The sequence below is a fragment of the Triticum urartu genome, chromosome 3A (assembly GCF_056163025.1).
Source record: "Triticum urartu cultivar PI428250 chromosome 3A, HENAU_Tu73, whole genome shotgun sequence".
Classification (NCBI taxonomy): domain Eukaryota; kingdom Viridiplantae; phylum Streptophyta; class Magnoliopsida; order Poales; family Poaceae; genus Triticum; species Triticum urartu.
Window position 1 is genome coordinate 2,111,666 of NC_141875.1, and position 6,059 is coordinate 2,117,724.

The following is a 6,059-nucleotide window of genomic DNA, read 5'->3' on the forward strand; positions in this document are numbered from 1 at the left end:
ATATTCAACGTGACACCCCAAAGGGGCTAGCCCAATGGAAACAGTGATGTCGCCCCACCCACACCTAAGTCTTAGCCTTTCACCCCAAGGACCCGGATATGTATGGGAATGAGGAGCCCCTACAATGGCCACCCCTGGCTACGCCTGCGAACGTCGTGCCATGTGGGATGTCGCCCGGAGTAGCACACACCACCACCCACTGCAACTGGTGGTGTAGCACTCATGGCCCGCAAGCCCACACACTCCTACACAAATGACGATGCCACCATCACACAGGAGCCACCGACATCGCCGCCACGCGCCGCACCACTGCATTGCCACAACCTTCCAACTTGCACCATGCTCCACCCCCATTGTTGTCATCCGTCATTAAAGAGTCAGGACACAGCCCGACTACCTCCTCTTCGCCTCACCCCAGGATTTGACTTGCCTTATCACGGCAGACAAAACTGTTGAGGCGATTCCCGCATATCCTGTGATTGGCACTGCACCGTTCGGGTAGCTGTCTGACAACAGAACACCTGATGACACAACAATCGCCAAATTGAGCCGCCAGAACATCGCCATCACGTTGCTCAAATAGAGGGTCGAGCATGCCTCTCCCACAACCACAGGAGCACGTTGGAGAAACGACCCCGCCACCGCCGTCTGACGGACGGGCTTAGCTGGTTGGCATCATTTGGCAGTGGCGATGGCTGGGGCGGCGGCTAGGGTTTTTGCCCACCCTCGAAGGGATGCATGCATTGGGGAATGAAAAAAAGAACATATACAACACTAGTATTTATCTTTTAAAATTACAATCCCGCCCACTGAAATATGTCCAATGGACCACCCAACCAAAAGCTACTTCCAAACAACATCCATAGATATTACCTCCCACCTTTCCACACAGGCGGTTTTAGTAGACAAGAGGAGGAAGAGGAGGAGGAGGAGGAGGAGGCGCTATATGCAGCACAGCAGCAGCGCCTGCAACTTAGCGCGCTGCAGCGAGTTCCTAGCTAGCGCTCGAAACTAAGTGAGCTTCCAAATCTGCATAATTTCTGTTTGCGCATTCAGTTGATCCTCCTCCCGTGAGCAGATGCAGGGTCTGGCTATGGTGAGGCTGCTTATGAGCACGCAGCGGACGCCTACTACTGCCACGGTGCTCGTCCTAGACTAGAGCGACCCGGTGGCCTGCCGGCGGCGTTGTTCACAGCGTCCAGCACCCACGGGCTCACCTCGATCCGGCTCGTGTTACATGGAGAGAGAGAAGAATAGGAGCAGCTAAAGATGGCACAAACAGATTTCCGTGTCCGTGCCAGTTTTTTGCCAGAGATAGAAGATTCATGCTGCAATGTTCTTGCTTTTTACTCCTCTTACCTTCTCCGTCTTCCTCTGCTTTCTATGGACAGCTCTCTTCCTTAGTTCTTGCTTTTGTTTGGGCTTATGATCCTTCCGGTTCTGCCTTTGTGACAGCACGCCTGTGCGCGAGAGTTCTTGTTTCCTTTTATGAACTTTGACTCTACCCGTCCTCTGCTTCTTCTCCTTCTCTTGACCATGGATGTCTGAAAAATGACAACACAACCACAATCAGCTATATCATAGGTCCATCTTCCTCCCACCATGACATCCTCTACTCCTGCAACACACCCAAAGCTACGAAAAGCAACAACAACAAAAAAGCACAACGCATACTCCAGCAACTTGAGCCTACAATCGGAGCCAAAACCAAACAACAGTATATGGAAAAGAAAACTCGGTACCATGTTTTATTGATGTGCAGGTCAATGGAAAATCCAGTCTTGCTGACGGGAATCGAATGGTATTCGATGCTTGCAACCAGAGCCTATCGGAATCGGATCCCGCGAGAGAGTTGGACGTGAATCGGTAAATGTTTCCAGGTAAATCTTATTTCTACAATCTACTTTTTTCTCCCTCTTAGGATCTACTACTAGTATCAATCTTTCTGCTATGATCTACTCTAGTGACCTAAAACGTCTAATAAATTTTTGTAGAGGTACTAGTACTTCTTTTTGTTCTCTCTACCGATCTACTATTTGCATCTCAACATTTTGGGATTCTTCCGGATATTTTGACTTTTTTTTTCTGGAGAAGTTTTCTCTTCAACGGTCCGGCCAGCTCCATTTTAGAATGGGCTCATTGCAGCCCGACTATAACGCAAAGAAACCACATGCCGGCTAGATTCTCTTGCGGGCTCTCGGACCAGGCGGTGTAGAGGCACTTGGGGCCCGTCTGCAAGGCCTGCACATCACTGTGAATTACAGGCTGAATGCTGTGCATTCAACTCAGACTTGATGGAGAAATGCGGTCTCTACTTTTGAGTTGTTCAGCCTTCAATGTGTAACTTCACTTGGCCCGGATCGGATTTGAAAGCTCCCCAGTCAGTCCCGAAGCTGAAATCAGGATGCATTCGGCTGGCAGCCCAGCCCAGCCCAGCATAATCTCACGCGCTCAGCGCTCGGCCGCGAGGCGGTGCGGGACCAGAGGGTTTTAACAGGGTACAGTGCCTCGTTTTCATCGCCCCTTCGTCCTCATTGGTCCTCACTTCCTCGCCCCCGCTGTTGCCTCAGCTGCGCTCCCGTCTCCGGCGAGAGGAGCTCACGAAGATGCGAGCGGCTGGCCACACCATGGAGGAGGGATCAGCTCCGCACCGTGGAGCGACGGCCTCGCGCCGACAAAACACTATACGGCGGCCCCCGATGGCTCCCCTGGACACGGGCCGCCGGGCCGCTGACGCGGGCTTCTACCTCCAGGTTGCTTCTGCGCAGGGGGTATGCTCCTCCCCCTGGTTGTGTATGCGTCTAGTTACCCGTGTGTGCGATGCTCTCAATCTCAGATCCGTGGTTTAGTTTTAGGGAGAGGGGCAGGGATTTCGCCTTGCTCGGTTAATCCCCTTCCCGGGATTGCAGTGGGTAGATTACAGTGAATGATTTAAGGAGGACAGAGGGAGAAGGCAATTTATATTTACTTGAAATACCAGTCCTATCAGCTTTGTATATACACTCTTCTTACTCCAGTAGAATTCACATAGTAATCAAGAAAATTTTCACGAGGCACACATAGCGCTGGATATGTATATGGCTTTACTTACCCAGAGTTGCTCCAACATGTTTTGTAATGTGATGAAAACTACTCCCTCCGTCCCATAAAATAAGGTGGTGTTATTACAACCAATGTATACTAAAGTGGTCTGAATGGCTATTAAATCGTACGTATTATGTTGTGATTTATAGAGGGCTAAGAGTTAGAAATACCTACATTATATTCCCATGGGGCATGGTATACAAAGCCTATGTCAAACATCAGTGAAATAGGACAGATTTGTCATGCTAAACTCCTTTTCTTAGCAAAGTCAATGTTAATTTCCATTGAACTGTGGGTTTTAGATACATCGATACATAGGTTCATCATACAGCGAAAGGCACCTGGTGAGAGTAGGTGCTGCTACTGCTGCTGCTGCTACCTCCAACTATGAAGTTCAGCACATGAACAATACAGAGTACTTTGTTGAAGTTTATGTTCTTTAATAAGATAATAGCTATTTTGACTTGCATCCAGTCAAGACCCCCTTTGAAGGAATGTTGATTGAACGCCGAGTGGATAAAAAGGGAGTACCATACCCAAGATACTCCATTAAAGTTAGGTTATATTTGTTGTAATAACATGTTATATTATGGGACAGAGGGAGTATGATACAACTTCTAGTCATCACCGTCCAGATATCAAATGCACTAGTCACAGTACAAGTTGTATTGAACTCATCCCTGCCTACAATGCACAGTACAAGTTGCTATGCACAGTTTCTTCTTTCATGGTTAAGTTATTATATTTTGAAACATCGATCCATTTCCAACAGATCATATCTCTCTGTGGTTGTATGAAACTTTAGATACTATTATGACAAATATTAATTCTGCTGTCTTGTTCAATTGAATTTCATTTTTTAAAGTAAACCCATTTGGTCCTTCAAATCATCCTGGAATACTTTTGCTTCCTTATGTATAATAGCAGGATATGTTGTTTCCAGTGTACAAACATCAAATCAAATGATCAATTGCTGTAACCAAACTGGTGTAACCTGATACACAATTTTGATGCTGTAATTGCTTCATTCAGGAGGAAGGGAATGATGATGACAGCCCCAAGAGCGGTGATGACAGCCCCAAGACCAGCCCCAAGACCAATGATAACAACCACTTATCGCCACGCCGCAAATCAGACGATGATCTTACCTACTAGTGGCAATGAGTCTTATACTTAGTTGTAATAAAATCTTATATTATGGGACAGCTGGACTAGAAGTTTATACTTCTTTTGGTGTTGTCGGGATATAGAGGATATTTGTAAAGACTTATACCTGTTTCATTCGTTGTGAAAATAGTTGCGGTAAATGTTCGTTAACATGGATCTGAGCACTGCTAGCCAATGGGGTGAGCCATTGGAAGAGTGTAAAGCTTCTCCGCTGCGCTCCATTGTGCTGCCACATGTACCTGGATGATATTTTTGCGAATTCACAGTCACAATGCCCTACTGCTATAATCTTCATACATTACTAGACCATGAAGACGCGTATTGCCGCGCCCGTTCACCTTAAACAAAAAGCTATGATATATTTGAAAATTTTGAATAATATAAATATGTGATGAAATTTGAATGCCTTTAAGCTAGAATGACATGGCAGCAGTAACGGGCCATATTTATTTGAAGTTTGAACCAATCCGTTAGCATATTTTTTTGATCTGGTATTCCACATATTTGAAATAGTTAGCATATTTGAACTTAAAACTGATCCATTGGCATATCAGGACTGGCAGTAGTATTGGCTTAGGACCTGGTAGTAGTCACAACAGGTGAGTCTCCTCCTAAATTAATCATCAATGGAGCTGGTGCTCTTCTACTTATGCTAAACAGGAGCACCAAATACTAAGGCGAACGACCGCATCTTCGCACATCGTGGGTACTGGGGAAAAAATTGACGGCCAGGTGCTGGGTAAGATGGGCAAAGAGAAAAAAATCTAGCGATTGGAGGAAGATCGGGATGGATGGAGGACGCACACGGAATGGGTGGAAAATCACGTTGTTGGGCCTATATGGGCTTCTGGCCAGCGATCAGCCCGACGAACGAGGGGGTTCCTAGCTCAGCCTGCGGAGCAGCAGCCCGAGTACGTGCGCTAATTGACCTTTCGGTGCTGGGTGAGATGACTGAACGATCTGGGTCGTTACAGTTCCTGATCCGACGGTTGATGACGTCAAAACACTGTAGTGGCTCGTAGGTAGCTAGGTCTTACTGTTTAGTAATGTACCCCACAAAACAGCCTCGAGTTGTGTCTATCCCAACAGTGGCGCATAAGTTTGGTGAGTGTACGCAATTCATGATCTATATTATACTGAGTAATTTCTCTCTCCCCTCTTACGTTTCAGCCATCTCTTCTTTCGACCCCTCACGTATGCTCTCTCCCGCCTGGTCATTTTGTTTTTTAACCCGACACATCTTAAAACCGGAAGGTCTCCCTCTTGCTGCATAATTTCCTCCAAATCAAACGTAAATCACGACAAAACCCAATCTCGCAGCATAGTTTCCTCCGAATCAAACATAGATCACGTCAAAACCCACACACGCACGACTCTTGTGCGATCCCCAGCCGCGCCTCTCTTTTCCCTCCCAAACCCTAGACTTTGAGTTCCGGTGAGCCACAGCCTCACGCGCCTTTCACGGTTCAGAGGGCCTCAAGGCACTAGTCGACGAGCCCCCCGGAGGCATTGTCGAGGCAATCATGGCTCAAGATGGCAACAGGGACGAAACCCATCGGGTTTTGCTTTCCCAAACCCATCCACAGGAGAAAATCATAAACCATCCCCGTCACCGTGCACGGGCCTAGTTTTTTACCCGTCCCCTAAACCCGCTGGGTTTTCTAAACCCACGAGGAACCTGTCCCCGCGAGCAGTCACTGAAAATACAACATATTTCAACACAATACAATTGCCCATTTCAGCAAAAAAAGATAAGCATATTTTAGCAACAAACACGAGCATATTAATTTCAGCCATACATAGTTGAA

At 47.0% G+C, this 6,059-nt stretch overlaps 1 long non-coding RNA gene across 1 annotated transcript; it reads left to right on the forward strand.

Annotated features, from left to right (window-relative positions):
- The first annotated feature begins 647 nt into the window (after positions 1–647).
- Positions 648–4,545, forward strand: LOC147977536 (uncharacterized). The gene is made up of 2 exons (XR_015617889.1): positions 648–1,880; positions 4,117–4,545. It is a non-coding gene; the product is annotated as an uncharacterized LOC147977536 (long non-coding RNA).
- Positions 4,546–6,059: the final 1,514 nt, after the last annotated feature.